The following is an 18170-nucleotide window of genomic DNA, read 5'->3' as shown; positions in this document are numbered from 1 at the left end:
GTTCTTTCCATATCCCATCAGAAATCATTACTCTGTCATTTCCGGTTGTGAATCAAAGTTCCCTTCTCAGTGCTGTGCCTGGTTGCTATCGAGACGCGCGTGCGCAGTGAGAAAGAAGAGAGAGAGAGACTGGTGTCAGGGTGGGCGGCCATTTTCTTGTAGCTCGCGCGTGCGCAGAGAGAAAGAAGAGCCAGTCAGGCGTGAAGGTGGTCGGCCATTTTCTTGTAGATCAAGTAAAAAATGAAAAAAAAAAAAAAGAAAACTTACAGGAACTCTCCTCTTTATTTCCAGCAGCTGGTGGTGGAGGTTCGGCTGTAGAGAGTGTGCCCAGTGAGGAGGAGGTAATAATAATAATGATATTCTTATATTGAGATGAGAAGGGGGGGTCCCAGCACTGTGTGAGGACTGGATGGGGGGGTCATGTCACCTCCACATATCCTCAAGTCCTCTGATGTGTGGAACATTAGATTGTCAGCTCTAAAGGCGCTGGTGGATGTGTTTTTTTCGGAAAGGTGGACGCGTTTTTCGTAAAGACGAACCCCAGGGCCGTCTATGGTGAATGGCGTCACTTGGTTGTTCTCTTCCCACAGCTCGGTCTGTTATCGGTAGAGAAGAGTCGTTCCGTAACCCAGATAAGTCGGCTGGATGCTATGGTGACCATTGTGGGCTTGTAGGCGCTAACGGTGAAAATGGGTCGGTCAAGTTGAGATGTTGCGCGCCATTTACTTGGACGCTTGGATGCTAAACGGCTGATGTTCTCGAATAATTTTTGGAAGCTTGCTGCCGTGTTGGCGCTACCGTAGAAGATCTGCTTGGCATCGAAATGGTTTACCATGGACTGTTTAGTTCCTACTTAGCTCCTCCCAGGGATCCTCAAACTACGGCCCTCCAGCTGTTGCAGAACTACACATCCCATGAGGCATTGGAAAACTCTGACATTCACAGATATGACTAAGAATGATGGGAATTGTAGTTCTTGAACAACTGGAGGGCCATAGTTTGAAGACCCTTGCTCTACACCAGGGTTCCTCAAACTACGGCCCTCCAGCTGTTGCAGGACTACACGTCCCATGAGGCATTGTAAAACTCTGATATTCACAGACATGGCTAGGCATGATGGGAATTGTAGTTCTTGAACAACTGGAGGGCCATAGTTTGAAGACCCTTGCTCTAGTCATTGGTTGTCAACAAAATGACTGCATGCCGCATGTCTCCACCTGAAGACCAACCTTCCTCGATGCGTTTCACCACTCCTGGCCTGCTCAGAAGAATAGGGGAAGGAAGGTTGGTTTTCGGGTGGGAGACACGTGGTATGCCGTAATTTCTTGACAATCAATAAATACAACAAGAGGAGCTAAAGCCGCAACGAATTTCCGCCGACCGGTCGTCCGTCTTTTGTCCAGAGTTGTGTTTTGTTGGTTGGAATGTGCTTAGACTGCACACGAATTTTCCCGCACGACAAAATTCTACTTCAGAAGTGATGTCATGTGTTGGTTTGCTTTCTTTGTGTTCTTTCTTCTCTGAGCATGCCCAGTCTTGCTCATAAGATTTTTCCCTGTCGAAATCTGTACTGACTGCACGAAAATCGGACGTGTTTTGACGGAGGACAAAAATTTTATAGCCTGCACACCAGAATTTTTTTCAGCCGAAAAGTCGGAGTCGGTTGTCGGAAGCACCATACTAACAAGCCGAAAATCGGCAGGTCGGACGAAAATTCCCGGCCGAATTTCGACGCGTATGTACGAGGCTTAAGTTTGGAGTGCGGCTGATGGTTATTCATGTTTGTGATGGAGACGGGCAATAGTAGCCATCACCTGGATTGTCTATGTATGGTAAGAGGAGCGAGTCTTGAGCGGAGCTATGAATTGGGGTAGGTTCTTATCAGTGTCTAATGCCCCGTACACACGTTCCAATAATCGTACGACTAAAGTTTCGTAAATTGTTGCATGTTACTAAAATCGAAAGCAACTCTGCGTACAAACCATCAGATTTTCTTCGTACGATTCACTGACCAGGTGTATTTTGCGTAGCTACATATCGGAAGTGATGTATATACGTCTGACCCCTGCAGGTTATTTTACTGTTTCCGATCATGCGTGGTATTTGTCGTACGAATACTGTATTGACGAAACGATTATCGTTCGAGAAGATGTCGTACGACAGAAGTTTTCCTGTTTGTCCCTTCGGATTTTGTTGGACCACCTGTCGTGATCGGCTGTCGAAAGCTGTGTACTAACGATCAGATTATCGTGAGATCAGGTCGAAAGCGAGTTTTGTCGTACGGTTATCGGAACGTGTGTAGGGGCATCATAGTGGTGCTCTGCCCTGGGAAGGCTGGTTGTATAGTATCCCCTGCTGGTATGATGGGGATCCTGAGGGCCCTCCTCACGGAAAAGAAACCAATCCAAGCGCCCACTGGGTAAGGTGGGGTCGGGAGTATTTCCTTGACATGGAGGGATCCAAGCGCCCAGTGCCTCCTGATTGGAGTGGCCTTGTCTGGCCAGGGACTGGGAAGGAAGAGAGCCTGTGGTGTTAAGCATTCCCAGGGAGTGTTCCAAGTATCACTGTGGGTTTGGCATCCCGTCTTGTTCAAGGCTTCTGTCTGGGAAGGCTGGTTGTATAGTATCCCTGCCGGTATGATGTGGGTCCTAAAGGGCCCTCCTCATGGGGAAAAAAACAATCCAAGTGCCCACTGGGTAAGGTGGGGTTGGGAGTATTTCCTTGACATGGAGGGATCCAAGAACCCAGTGCCTCCTGGGCGGAAGAGAGCCTGTGGTGTTAAGCATTCCCAGGGAGTGTCGACCTGGGGGGTGTTCCTAGTATCATTATGGGTTTGGGATTCCACTGTGAGAAAGGGCACTTGGTCACAACACAATAACTTTTTTTGCACATTGCCTCATGGGCTAGGGGCCTAGGCTATGGTTTCTCAACCTGTAGCCTTCCACCTGTTTCAGAACTACAAGTCCCATCATGCCCCTGCCTCCTGCCTTTGGAAGTCATGCTTGTAACTGTCAGTGTCTAATAGTGGTGCTTCGCCTTGTTCTAGGCTTCTGGCTGGGAAGGCTGGTTGTATAGTATCCCTGCTGCTATGATTGGAGTCCTGAGGGCCCTCCTCACCTAAAAGAAACCAAACCAAGCTCCCACTGGGTAAGGTGGGGTCGGGAGTATTTCCTTGACATGGAGGGTTCCAAGCGCCCAGTGCCTCCTGATTCGAGTGGCCTTGTCTTGCCTGGGACTGGGAAGGAAGAGAGCCTGTGGTGTTAAGCATTCCGAGGGAGTGTCGACCTGGGGAGTGTTCCAAGTATCACTGTGGATTTGGCATCCCGTCTTGTTCAAGGCTTCTGTCTGGGAAGGCTGGTTGTATAGTATCCCTGCCGGTATGATGTGGGTCCTAAAGGGCCCTCCTCATGGGGGGAAAAAACAATCCAAGTGGGCAAGGTGGGGTTGGGAGTATTTCCTTGACGTGGAGGAATCCAAGCACCCAGTGCCTCCGGGGGCGGAAGAGAGCCTGTGGTGTTAAGCATTCCCAGGGAGTGTCGACCTGGGGGTGTTCCTAGTATCACTATGGGTTTGGGATCCCACTGTGAGAAAGGGCACTTGGTCACAACACTATTACTTTTTTTGCACATTGCCTCATGGGCTAGGCCAGTGATGGGAAACCTTGGCACCCCAGATGTTTTGGAACTACATTTCCCATGATGCTCAGCTACACTGCAGAGTGCATGAGCATCATGGGAAATGTAGTTCCAAAACATCTGGAGTGCCAAGGTTCGCCATCATTGGGCTAGACTATGGGTACTCAACCTGTGGTGCTCTACCTGTTGCAGAACTAAAAGTCCCATCATGCCCTTGCCTTTTGGAAGTCATGCTTGTAACTGTCAGTGTCAAATAGTGGTGCTCCGCCTTGTTCTTGGCTTCTGGCTGGTTGTATAATATCCCTGCTGGTATGATGGGGCTCCTGAGGGCCCCACAACACTATGACTTTTTTTTCACATTGCCTCATGGGCTAGACTATGGGTACTCAACCTGTGGCGCTCCACCTGTTGCAGAACTAAAAGTCCCATCATGCCCCTGCCTTTGGAAGTCATGCTTGTAACTGTCAGTATCTAATAGTGGTGATCCGCCTTGTTCTAGTCTTCTGGCTGGGAAGGCTGGTTGTATAGTATTCCTGCCGGTATGATGGGGGTCCTGAGGGCCCTCCTCATGGAAAAGAAACCAATCCAAGCGCCCACTGGGTAAGGTGGGGTCAGGAGTATTTCCTTGACATGGAGGGATCCAAGCACCCAGTGCCTCCTGATTCGAGTGGCCTTGTCTGGCCAGGGACTGGTAAGGCAGAGAGCCTGCAGTGTTAAGAATCCCCAGGGAGTGTGGACTTGGGGGTGTTCCTAGTGTCCCAATGGGTTTGGGATCCCACTGTGAGAAAGGGCACTTGGTCACAACATTATAACTTTTTTTTGCACATTGCCTCATGGGCTAGGCTATGGGTGCTCAACCTGTGGCCCTCCACCTGTTGCAGAACTAAAAGTCCCATCTTGCCCCTGCCTTTGGAAGTCAAGCTTGTAACTGTCAGTGTCTAATAGCTGTGATCTTCCTTGTTCTAGTCTTCTGGCTGGGAAGGCTGGTTGTATAGTATCCCTGCTGAAATGATGGGCCCTCCTCATGGGAAAAAAAAAAAAACCAAGTGCCCACTGGGTAAGGTGGGGTCATGAGTATTTCCTTGACATGGAGGGATCCAAGAGCCCAGTGCCCCCTAATTTGAGTGGCCTTGTCTGGTTGGGGACTGGTAAGGCAGAGAGCCTGCTGTTTTAAGTGTGGACCTGGGGGTGTTCCTAGTATCACTATGGGTTTGGGATCCCACTGTGAGAAAGGGCACTTGGTCACAACACCGTAACATTTTTTGCACATTGCCTCATGGGTTAGGATATGGTTTCTACACCTGTGGCCTTCCACCTGTTGCAGAACTACAAGTACCATCGTGCCTCTGCCTTTAGGAGTCAGTGGCTTGCAATGCCTCATGGGACTTGTAGTTCTGCAACAGCTGGAGGACCACAGGTTGGACAACCATGGTTTAGGCTAAGCTGTACTCTGGGGGGGGGGGGGGGGGGGAAGGAAAAATCCTTCCTTGCATATTGGAGGTGCCTGCTCTTTGAATGGTTTGTCAGTTTGAGTGGGGAAGGGGACACAGGTTTAGTATTGTGTAGAGGTGCACCGAATAGAAATTTTGGCACAGAAAACCAAAAATGCAGGATGCACTTGGCCGAAAACCAAAAGTGAAAGTTTTTAAAAAATATATTTTTTATATATAATTGCATTACATTCAACTTTTTATTTAATATCATTAATTTAAATGAATGTGGATTTATTGTTGGCCATTTTTGCCACATTTAGTGCAAGAACAGCTCAAGAAAAATGCATCCTGTTAGATTCTATGTCTTCACACCGGTCCGTTGCACTTCCATTGTGGTGTTAAAAATCTTGCTTGCTGCATTTAGTGTCGGTTCACACTAAGTCGCTCCGACTTAGGGGGCGACCTGTGAAGTCGCGTGCAGCGCGACTTCGGCGCGACTTGCACGGACTTCATAATATGAATGTCCAAGCAAGTCGCCTCCAGGTCGCCCAGAAGTAGTACTTGTGTCGCTCCTATTAGAACCGGTCCTGTACTACTCAATGACCGCGACGGTGCACGACTTGCCAGGCTGACCAAGTCGTATTAGTGTGAACCGGCACTTATAGTTAATTAAAAAAAAACGCACCTCCCTATTGAAAAGGCATCTATAACGCACCCGTGTTACGTTATAAGCGCAGGGAAATTGCGTTTTTAGTGCCATTATCCGCAACTTTTTTCTGTTGTCGGCAAAATGCAGATAACACCATTTTTGGCCGACCTCTACTATGTTGTAGGTCCTATAAGTACTGAAATGGCAGGATTGGGTGGGTGCAGAGCTGCCAGTCTTGGTGACCACCTCTGTGCCCCACAGAATAATGTAGGAATAGAGTAGAGTAGTGCCTGGAATTTAGATTCAACATTGAGAAGGAAAGCTGAGAAAGGAGGAGAGCAAAGAAGAAGGTGGAACATGAGACCTGAGGATGTAAAGCTGAGTGTCTGTAAGACTCTTCCAGTACCCATGACAAGAAATAGGATGTGCCCTTCTCTCTTAATATTAAGAAGATAGACCTATGTTCAGTAAATGATTTGATAACACTCACTTTGATTGTGAGCTTTACAACCCAATCTTTCAACTACAGATTCAGTCCATTTAGAAGAGTGGGAATATTTAGATGGACACAAGGACGTCATGATGGAGAAGCGGCCGCCCCTCACACCACCGGGTAAGAGGAGACTTTCGTTTCTTGTAAAGGAGAGAAGAGTATTGAGGATCCACCTAGATCCGACCTGGGCAATTTGCGGCCCTCCGGCCCTTGATGCCTCCACTGTCAGCATGCCTCTCTGAGAGTGTCAGGTTCCTCACTGAGGAAGCTGATAAGCTAAGAGTTACGCTGGAAGATGCCCGTGTGAAGAGCTGCAAGAACTGGAAAGAGAGAGCTTGAGGAGCTAATCGGTACAGTGGAGAGGCTCAGTTCTGGTGAGAGAGCGTTGCCTAGTGTTGGCAATTATTCAGACTCGCATGACCCTCGGCATTTTGGCACTTTTCCACTGCAAGTACCGGCTCGGCTCTACTCGGCCCTGTTTGGTTTTTCACTGCATGTTACGGTGTTGGAACGGTTCGGTACGGTATGGTTTGCTTTTCCACTAAAGTAGTACTAAAGTAAGTGGGTGGGATAACAACAATTCTCTGACCAATCAGTGGCTAGTAGTGACTGCATGCAAAGGATTGTGGGATATGGTACCGGTATGGTACCTCTTGGAACCACAATCGAGGTGGTACTGTTTGATCCGTACCGTTCAGTTCCATGTAGTGGAAAAGCGCCGCCGTACCGAACCGTTCCTACACCGTACCATGCGGTACCAGCAGTGGAAAAGCACAAAAGCGAGCCGAACCGTTTGGTTCCATGCAGTGGAAAAGCCAGTTCCTTTCAGATATCTGGGAGCACTCAGTGACACACACACAGACAGCAAGTACGATGTCACAGAGTGCTCGGATTTATTCAGACAATACAGAACGTTTTATAAGAAAGTAAAAGGGGAGGTCCCTCTTCAGTAGAATATACATAGAGGTAATACAAAAATAACAGTTTACTGTTACGTGCTTCAAGTCATGTACTTACATATGAGTTAATTAAAATAAAACATACGGTAGTTTGTTTGGCATTGCATCAAACTTGTTGAAAAGATTAGGATAAGGCATAATTAGTTTACGTCAATCAGACTTGCTTTTTTAAGGGTCAGTTTGACCACAGAGCGTAACATCCTGGAAACTTCCAAGGACATTTACTTAGATAGGCTTTTTAATTAAGCTGAGACTAGGGTTTTAGTAATAAGATGGAGTTTGAAAGAACGAAATGGAAGATAGATTATTCTTTCACCTAGGAGATGTCTCGTTGCTTTTCCAAGTTCTTCCTGTGTTGGCCCCTGCATGCTGCAACCCCCAGGAGATATGCATCTGCTCTTCACTCCGGGCCAGGATCTGCAGAAATCCCCGCTCTACCAATCCCTGGCTCTTACCTTCCAGTCACAGTTCTTTTCAGAGGGCATATGACAGGCAGTGAAGGGGTGCTATGTCGCCTTTTTTACTGACTGATTTAACCCTATAATGTCGCACTACAGCCCCGCAATCCAAAGCATTGCATACGGTTGCGGCGCAGTCCCACTGAACTCAGTGGGTGAGCTTGACAAGCGGTGCCACTTGTCAAACTCTGCACCCCAAGTTAAAAATGTTGTGCCTGTGAAGCAAAGCATTATGACTCAAGCATGTGAACAGCCCTGACCTGCTGTTATTTTTCAGTTCAGTAAAACTGCGGCTTAGCTACCCATCTTTACCATCCCCGATGGCCCGCCTGAGAGAACCTATTTCATGAGCTGTTGTACCTATTGTCCCTGACACCAGGTGTTTTTTTCTATATGCTTATGTACTTGCAAACCGTCCCAGATCCAAAATGTAATATTAAACAGAATTAAAAGAGAAGCATGGGAATTTATTTTTGGAAGAGGGGGGGAATCATACGTACCTAGGTGGATGCAGCATAGATCCGATGCAACATCTGTCCCCTGCCTGCTCTAAAACTGAGAACCAAGTGATCAAACACCACCAACTGCTCAGTTTTCAGAGCTCTCTGAGCAGAAAGATGGTGACTGTCAGTCACCGCTGTCTGCTCTACACACACACACACACAGGAGTGCTGGGCTGTGGAGGGGGTGGGAGCGGCCAGCTCAGGCTCTCAGCGGCTCACTGAGAGGCTGAGCCAGGTTCCGGTCAAGGCATGTGGGCGGATCCCGACTATATGTTTGCAATCTTGCCCAATCCTGGATCGGCTCTGTGACGTCAACTGACAGTGGGCTTCAGCCCGCTGTCTGCTGAAAATAGGTCACAGGAGTGCAGAACGAACTGCGCCTCGTGATCCCCAGGAGAAGTACAGCCAAATGAGCATTGGCTGTACTTCTTCTTTAACCTCTTCTGGCAAATGTACACACACCGCTCAGGCTAAAAGGACAAAAGGAAAAGTTCAGCACTTCATTGTGGGTGCTCGCCTCGGCTCACCACCGCAGAAAATGAAGCTACCAGAAAGAAAGGGGCTGCACAACACAGCTGAAATTGTGCTTGTTAGAATCCTTTATTCATCGCCAGGTCAGACAGACAAGGGACAAGTTGACAAGTTAACGCGTTTCACACGAACATACCATGCTTGTTCACAACGGTTGTGAAAAACGACATGCCAAAAGTGGCACGTCAGGGGTCCTTAAAGCGGAACTTTCACTCTTGGGTGGAACTCTGCTTTAAGTTTGGCCCTCCACAACAGTCCCAGTTTCTCATGTGGCCCCTTGGGAAAATTAGTTGCCCACCCCTGGTCTAGATACAAACATCCTCTGATATAAAGACATAGAAACAATGTATTCAGTCAGTGTGTGTGTTTCCTACAGATGGATCCCGTAACAGAAATCCCCCAGAGAGATGTCCCCGTCCTCTGTATTCCCGGGACTCCACACAGGGACATTACAGAAACCCTTATAGTGATCAGGTAGGTTGGACTGAGAGTCTTCTTGTTGTGTAACATTGTTCAGTTTTTTATTTAATACAATGCCCCGGATTTATGTTTGTCTTATTCAGGGGGAAAATCCTATTGGTGTTAAAGTGAAAGAGGAATCAGAAAAGGGGAATGTAGGAAGTGATGAGCCTTGCAAGGAGGATGAAATATTTCCAAAGACCAGCACAGGTGAGTAATAAACAGTAAATCCAGAGAAGAGTCCCAGATTCTCCTTGTTCAGTCACTACAACAATCTCTTCTTCTCCCCCCTCCTCTGTCAGTAGACAGTAATGGGGGGACAGTCTGTGCCCAGTGGGGGAGTCAGGAGCCATCAGCCTCTATTAGACCCTGGCTCCCCTCCTCACATCATCTCATTGTGTGTTACCAGCCAAGAGGCCTGATCAGGTGGACCAGAAAACCATAGGATCAGCAGAGCTGGGGGTTACTACTGAGCGGGGGATCAGCAGAGCTGGGGGTTACTACTGAGCGGGGGATCAGCAGAACTAGGGGGTTACTACTGAGAGGGGGATCAGCTGAGCTACGGGTTACCACACACACTCTTTGGGGTCTCTCATACATCTCAGTACAGGGGCCTTCACTCTCGTCTTTATTCACAGACTCCAGAGACACTCAGACAGATGATCGAGTTGAGGAGCCATCAGCCTCTATTAGACTCCGGCTCTCCTACACACATCATGTCATTGTGTGTTACCAGCCAAGAGACGTGACCAGTCCCCCCCCCCCCCCCACACACACTCTCTGGGGTCTCTCATACATCTCAGTACAGGGGGCTTCACTCTCATCTTTATTCACAGATATCAGAGACACTCAGAGAGATGTCAAAGATGAAGAGGAGGAAGAAGGAAGTGTCAAGATTGAAGAGGAAGCAAAAGAGACTTATGTGAGAGGTGAGGAACTGTTTAAAAAACAGCAAATTCCTCCAGAGATCAGCACAGGTGAGTAAATAAAAACTGAATACAGAAAAGGGTCCCAGATTCTCCTTTTTCAGTTACTTACAGAATCTCTTCTCCTCCCTCCTCCTTTCTCTGTTACTAGAAAGCGATAAAAAGATGTTTTGTGACCAATGGGGGAGTCAGAAACCACCAGGCTCTGTTAAGCACAAGCTCTACACAGCCTTTCAGTCGCCACCCAGACACACCCACTGTGGTCCATCATACATCTCAGTACTGGGGGCTTCACTCTCCTCTTTATCCAAAGATTTAAGAACCTCCCCTGGAAATGTCAAAGTCGAGGAGGAAGTGACATGTACGAAAATTAAAAAGGAGGAAGTTCCTCCAGACATCAGCACAGGTGAGTAATAAACAGTAAATCCAGAGAAGAGTCCCAGATTCTCCTTGTTCTGTCACTACAACAATCTCTTCTTCTCCCCCCTCCTCTGTCAGTAGACAGTAATGGGGGGACAGTATGTGCCCAGTGGGGGAGTCAGGAGCCATCAGCCTCTATTAGACTCCGGCTCCCCTCCTCACATCATGTCATTGTGTGTTACTAGCCAAGAGGCGTGATTAGGTAGATCAGAAAACCATAGGATCAGCAGAGCTGGGGGTTACTATTACTATTGAGCGGGGGATCAGCAGAGCTGGAGGTTACTACTGAGCGGGGGATCAGCAGAGCTGGAGGTTACTACTGAGCGGGGGATTACCTGAGCTACGGGTTACCACATACACTCTTTGGGGTCTCTCATACATCTCAGTACAGGGGGCTTCACTCTTCTCTTTATTCACAGACACCGGAGACACCAGAGAGACATCAGAAGCAGAGGAGGAGGAGGAAGAAGAACATGTGAAGATTAAGTTGGAAGCAGATGAGCCATCTTCGAGTGATGATGATCCATGTAAGGAGGAAGAAATTCTTCCAGAGATCAGCACAGGTGAGTAATAAACACTGCAGTCCTGATTCACACTTGTGCATTTTGCAATGCAATTTCACAGTGTGAATTCGCATGGCGAGTGAAATAGAATGTATTCCTATTAAAGTGGTTGTAAAGCCACAATGTTTTTTTCCTTCATGCGTAAAAAACCTCCTGTGTGCAGCAGCCCCCCTAATACTTTCCTGAGCCCCATCTCGATTTAGAAATCTCCACGAGAGCCTTGTCTTTCCGGAGACTCGCACTCTTGATTGGTAATTGGCAGCAATGTGAGCCATTGGCTTCCGCTGCTATCAATCACACCCAGTGAGCCAACCAGGAGACAGATGGGGCGGGGCTGGGGGGTGGCTCAGTGTGTGAATGGACACACAGAGCAGCGGCTTGGCTCAGGTGTCCCAATAGTAGGCTGGTAGCTGTGGGGGCATCTGACAGGAGAGAGGAGCCAGAAGCACTGACGGGAGGACCCGAGAGGCATTGGCTTCCACTGCTGTCAATCACACCCAGTGAGCCAACCAGGAGACAGAGGGGGCAGGGCTGGGGGGTGGCTCAGTCTGTGAATGGAAACACAGAGCAGCGGCTTGGCTCAGGTGTCCCAATAGCAGGCTGCTAGCTGTGGGGGCATCTGACAGGAGGGAGGAGCCAGGAGCACCGGTGGGGGACCCGAGAGGAAGAGGATCTGGGCCACTCTGTGCAAAACCACTACACAGAGCAGGTAAGTATAACATGTTTGTTAATTTAATGAAAAAAAATAAAGCTTTACAATCACTTTAAGGACATTCATATATATGCCGCTGCGATTTTAAAAAAGGGTCCTGTGCGAGTTTGGCATGGTGCGTTCCGATTTTCCACAGAGAAAGTTTAGAGAGCTTTGAAACTCGCATGGACACCGCTGATGTGTGAAATCTTATTGGTGTTAAAGTGAAAGAGGAAGCAGAAAAGGGGAATGTGGGAAGTGATGAGCCATGCAAAAAAGAAGAAATATTCCCAGAGATCAGCACAGGTGAGTAATAAACAGTAAATCCAGAGAAGAGTCCCAGATTCTCCTTGTTCAGTTACTACAACAATCGCTTCTCTCCCCCCCCCCCCAGTAGACAGTAATGGGGGGACAGTATGTGCCCAGTGGGGGAGTCAGGAGCCATCAACCTCTATTAGGCTATGGCTCTCCTCCTCACATCATGTCATTGTGTGTTACCAGCCAAGAGACATGACCAGGTGGATCAGAAAACCAGAGGATCAGCAGAGCTGGGGGTTACTACTGAGCGGGGGATCAGCTGAGCTGGGGGTTACTACTGAGCGGGGGGATCAGCTGAGCTGGGGGTTACTACTGAGCGGGGATCAGCAGAGCTGGGGGTTACTACTGAGCGGGGATCAGCAGAGCTGGGGGCTACTACTGAGCGGGGGATCAGCAGAGCTGGGGGTTACCACACACACTCTTTGGGGTCTCTCATACATCTCAGTACAGGGGGCTTCACTCTCCTCTTTATTCACAGACTCCAGAGACACTCAGACAGATGACCGAGTTGAGGAGGAAGAGAAAGGGCTTGTAATAATAAAAGAGGAGGAAGTTCCTATAGAGATTGGCATGGGTGAGTAAAAAAAAAAAACTATATACAGAAAAAAAATCAGTTTCCTTTCTACTTCTGTCACACTTTAAGAAGATCTATCATTATAATTTTATTTCACAGTTGTGTCCCATAGGGGCATGTAGTACTTTGTCCCATGTTGCTTAGTGCTTACTAACCCTATGTATCTGACCCAATAAGCGTATTTTGATTGGTTTGCCCAAAAGTTATCGTGTCTACAAACTAGGGGGAAGATTTATGTCATTTTTATTTTTATTTTTTTTACTAGTAATGGCGGCAATCAGCGAGTTTTAGTGGGACTGCGACATTGCGGCGGACAGATCGGACCGCTAGCTGACTGGCTAAAAATATGCACTGTTACTGTAATAATGACACTGGCAGGGAAGGGGTTAACCCAGGGGTGATCAAAAGGTTAAGTGTGAGTCTAGGGGGGTGTTTTTTAACTGTATGGGGGATGGACTTGTAATATCAGCACAGAGAATTTTGTTCATAAACAGAAGGAACACAGGGGCTCTCTGTTTATAGCAGAGAGAACAACGGACTGCTGTGTTTACAACAGCAGACCGCCGTTCTTTCTTCACGGGGAGCGATCGTGGGTGCCCGGCGGCTATCACGGCCCTCGGCTTCCCCACTGGTGAGTGGGCGCAGGCGCGCGCTTCCGGCCGGCGCGCGCACATGCCCACAGGATTGCTCCCGCGAAACGCCGTACAGGTACGGCGATTCGCGGGAACCTGCTGACCTGCCACCTGACCTGCTGTCCCAGCGCACCACCCGCTACACAGAGAGCCTTGTACACGCTGAACACTGTGCTAGATCTTTGCCCTTTTCAATTATTTTGAATCTCCTAAAAGAGGACTTTTTTAGTCCAAAGACTGCTAAATCATTTTTTTTTTCTTTTTGTGGTCAGTGCCAGTGGTGTATTTTGGTTTTGTGCTGTCCTAGGCAAGACTAAAATTGGGCTCCCCCTCTCCTCCTCCCTATGTAAATTTGCCCACCCCTTCCTGTTTTATGAATGTGACTCCCTCCAAAGTTGAAGAACTACAAGTCCCAACAAGAACCCCGGAGATCTCATGAGAGGGGGTGGGGGAGAGAGAGAGAGGGGGGTGGGTAAGGGAGGGTGAGAGAGGGGGGACGAGAGAGAGGGGGGTGGGTGAGAGAGGGGGGACGAGAGAGAGGGGGGTGGGTGAGAGAGGGGGGGATGAGAGAGAGGGGGTGGGTGAGGGAGGGTGAGAGAGGGGGGATGAGAGAGAGGGGGTGGGTGAGGGAGGGTGAGAGAGGGGGGATAAGAGAGAGGGGGTGGGTGAGGGGGGATGAGAGAGAGGGGGGTGGGTGAGAGAGGGGGGATGAGAGAGAGGGGGTGGGTGAGGGAGGGTGAGAGAGGGGGGATGAGAGAGAGGGGGTGGGTGAGGGGGGATGAGAGAGAGGGGGGTGGGTGAGAGAGGGGGGATGAGAGAGGGGGGGGTGGGTGAGGGGGGATGAGAGAGAGGGGGTGAGTGAGGGAAGGTAAGGGAGGGTGAGAGGGGGGGGATGAGAGAGAGGGGGTGGGTGAGGGGGGATGAGATAGAGGGGGGTGGGTGAGGGAGGGTGAGAGAGGGGGGATGAGAGAGAGGGGGGTGACTGAGGGGGGATGAGAGAGAGGGGGCTGAGTGAGGGAAGGTAAGAGAGGGTGAGAAGGGGGGGGATGAGAGAGAGGGGGTGGGTAAGGGAGGGTGGGGGATATGAGAGGGAAAGGGAGTGAGAGAAGGTGATGGGCTAGAGAGAAGGTGGTAGGCGAGAGTGGAGGGGGGGATGAGAGAGAGAGGAGGGGATGAGAGAGAGAAAGGAAGGGGGCCAGGGACGTCACTGGTTGCTGGACGCCAGGCGGCTCTAGCAACCTGTTGCCCATAGAGTCTCAGGTGGAGGCAGGGGTGGTTATTTTTCCGCCCCCCTGCCAAGTGCTGCCCTAGGCCTGGGCCTTGTCGGCCTAGGCCAAAATACAGCACTGATCAGTGCACTACCTTTTACTTATGTATCTTTGCTGTGTGGTTTGTTCCTCACTACTGTATTATTGTATAGCTGCTCTTTTTGGCTCACATCATGTCATTGTTAGTCTCTTTCCCCCCCCCCCCCACACACACTCTCTGGGGTCTATCATACATCTCAGTACAGGGGGCTTCACTCTCATCTTTATATTCACAGACCCCGGGGACACCAGAACTGAGGCGGAAATTCCTCTTGTGATCGACATGGGTAAGTAATAAACACTGACTTTACAAATGGGTGACTTGCTTCTCTTGTTATCTTGTTCTCTTGTTAACAGTCATCTTTTATTCTCCTTTCTCTGTCAATAAAAAAAAAAAGAAAATTTTTATGATGACTCCTATGGACTTTTTTTTTTTTTATTTTTTTTTAAAGATTCACTTTATTTTACATAAAGTAAAAACAGTATAAAACAAAATCGTGGTTGATACAAAAAAAAAGTTACAAATAAAGATGATACAACACTGGTAGGGTATCTAGTAGGGATCGACCGATTATCAGCAAGGCCGATATATCAAGGGCCGATATGCACTTTCCCCGATATATCGGAATCGGCCCCGGAGGTTACCGATATTGTCGTGACGTCATTGCGTATGTTGGGCCACACCCCTCCGCGCACTGGGACAGCTTCTGCCTTCTTAGACCGCCTCCCTCAGCCTCGTCTGGAGTCGGGGAGTCTCGGGACAGTGAGTGTACAGTGTACACAGTGTGTTTAACACAGCCGCCACATACATACACCCACCCACAGCTGCCTGGTGCCAGACAGCCACACACACACCCACAGGCCTGTACCAGCCAGCCAGCCACAGGCCCTGCCTGTACCAGCCAGCCACCTACCACACAGGGAGCCAGCCAGCCACCCACCACACAGGGAGCCAGCCAGCCACCCACCACACAGGGAGCCAGCCAGGCACCCACCACACAGGGAGCCAGCCAGGCACCCACCACACAGGGTGCCAGCCAGGCACCCACCACACAGGGTGCCAGCCAGCCACCCACCACACAGGGTGCCAGCCAGCCACCCACCACACAGGGTGCCAGCCAGCCACCCACCACACAGGGTGCCAGCCAGCCACCCACCACACAGGGTGCCAGTCAACCAACCACCCACCACAGGGTGTCAGCCAGCCAGCCACCCAGATTTGTGTTGAAAATGTATTTTGCAAAACTTTAAATGTTCAAAATATCGGCCGATACTGATATGCAATGGCCAAAATATCGGTATCGGCAACGAAAAACCGATTTCGGTCGATCCCTAGTGTGTACCCCACTTTACGCTTCCTCCATAGGAACTCTTCTTTTTCATTGCAAGTAAATAATGGATTCCAAGCAGAAGCAATGTGTTGGCATTGAGCTCTTGATAAAGGAGGGGATGCAGGTTGTCCTAAATCCACAGAAGGCTACAGAATGTTTATGGAGATCTAAAGACGTCTTGTCATTGGTGACTCTTATCAATGATGTTCTCTCTAAAAGCATTCTGAAGACTTCTGTGAATGTTGGACAGACTGCACCCCTCCTACGTCAGGAACTCGAAGATGACGCGTTGCTTCTGCTTGGAGTCTATTATTTACGTGCAATAAAAGAGAAGAGAAGAAAGAATGATGGTGTTAAGCACCAACAGAAACCAGCGCAAAAGGAAAATTTATAATAATTAGTGATTAATAAATATAGAAAAATTCCTAAAGTGTAGGAAAAAAAATCCTAATCAGGAGCCGCAACAAGAACGTAAAAAAACGTGTATTGAGAAAAATAAATATTGCTAAATAAAAGGTTGCGCTCAACCAAAATACACTTGAGTAAAAAAAGAAGAGTTTCTGTAGAGGAAGCATTACTTTACCAACATGTAAAATTTGAATGACCCATGTAAGTTAAATAAAAATGTATGCCCTCTTCTGCATTACTTTTGGTACAGCCCTCGTTGTTTGTCGACAATTTTTTCCAGCTTGCCTAAGGGCCAGTTCACACTAGAATGCCATACGGGAAACCTACGTTCTGTGCGCGTTTCTCTCATCACCTTCAAAATACACTGCCCTTGTGGACTGCAATGGGTGTCAGCACAATTCTATTGACACCCCAAAAGCAGCTCGCAAACACAGTGTATTTGCCTGCACCAGATCGCATGGTATAGAAGTACCATGTGATCCGGTTGCTCTGCATTTTGTAAAATAGTGCATGTCCTACTTTTGCTGCAATCTGATGCATTTTTAGTCTTTAAAGCGGAGTTCCGGCCACAAAATCGACATAGTCGATTTTGGGCCATCCGCTTGTTTCTAGTCACCTGAAAAAGAAATGGATAATTACGATTTTTTTTTTGTTTACTTACCTTGTTATTGCAGAAAAATATACTCCCCTTTCTTCCACTTCCTCCCTCTGCGGCCGCGGCCTGCGCCGTCACTTCCTCTTTGCATTGATTCCTGGGAGCTGAACGTCATCGCTCCCAGGAATCAATGCGCCTGCACCGGCCCCGCTCGTCACTTCCGGTGCGGCGCCTCATTCCCTGCTAAACAGCTTCTGGGCATGCCCAGAAGCTGTGGAGGGATGATGCGCGCGCACCGGAAGTGACGAGCGGGGCCGGTGCAGGCGCATTCTGGGAGAAGAGGACGCAGAAGAGAACGCACTGGCTTCAGCTGCCCACATCCGAGATGGCAGCGCTGGAGAAGAAATTTTCAAGGTAAGTATTTCTTCCAAGTGCGAACTGGGACAGATCAGAGGCTATCCATTGTCGAATGTACTAGCCCTGACTGTCCCGGGGGTTTTTTCATTGAAAACATTTTTTTGTGGCCGGAACTCCGCTTTAAATTAAATAGGCTGAAATCGCATTACATCCATTTGAATCGCACTGCAGTTCCTGTACGATTTATGGTGTGAACCGGCCCTAAATGTCATGTAAGGTGTACTTGTGAACACTGGACACTTTATAGATTTGGCATTGTACCACATATCAATGGCATATAACATGGCACCAGTATATCTAATTACATTTTTTATTTCCTCTAGATGGACGATACAGAAGGTACGCAGATGAAACACCTATGATCAATTCAGATGGTGTTACAGAAGAACCATCTACACATGAGGGAAGTTCTCCTGGACAGCCTTCTCGTATCACCCAAAAGCATGCCAAGTCCTCTGGCCAGGGAGCAGAAGCTGCCTCACACAAGAGAGGTCACGCAGGGGAGAAGCCATATTCATGTTCTGACTGTGGCAAATGTTTTTCCAAGAAAGGTCATCTTATCTCGCATCAGATGTGTCACACAGGAAAGAAGCCATTCTCGTGTACAGAATGTGGGAAATGTTTTACTCAGAGAATCCATCTAATTGAACATCAGAGAACTCACACAGGGGAGAGGCCTTACTCATGCCCCGAATGCGGGAAAAGCTTTGCCAAAGTATCAAATTTTGCCGCCCATCAGAAAACTCACTCAGCGGAGAAGCCATTTATTTGTTCTGAATGCGGCAAAAGCTATCCGATCAAGTCGTATCTTATCAGACACGAACAAATCCACACGGGGAAATACCCATATAAATGTTCCAAATGCGGT

The sequence above is a fragment of the Pelophylax lessonae genome (genome assembly GCF_965119305.1).
Source record: "Pelophylax lessonae genome assembly, chromosome: 9".
Taxonomy (NCBI): domain Eukaryota; kingdom Metazoa; phylum Chordata; class Amphibia; order Anura; family Ranidae; genus Pelophylax; species Pelophylax lessonae.
This window is presented reverse-complemented; position numbering follows the sequence as displayed.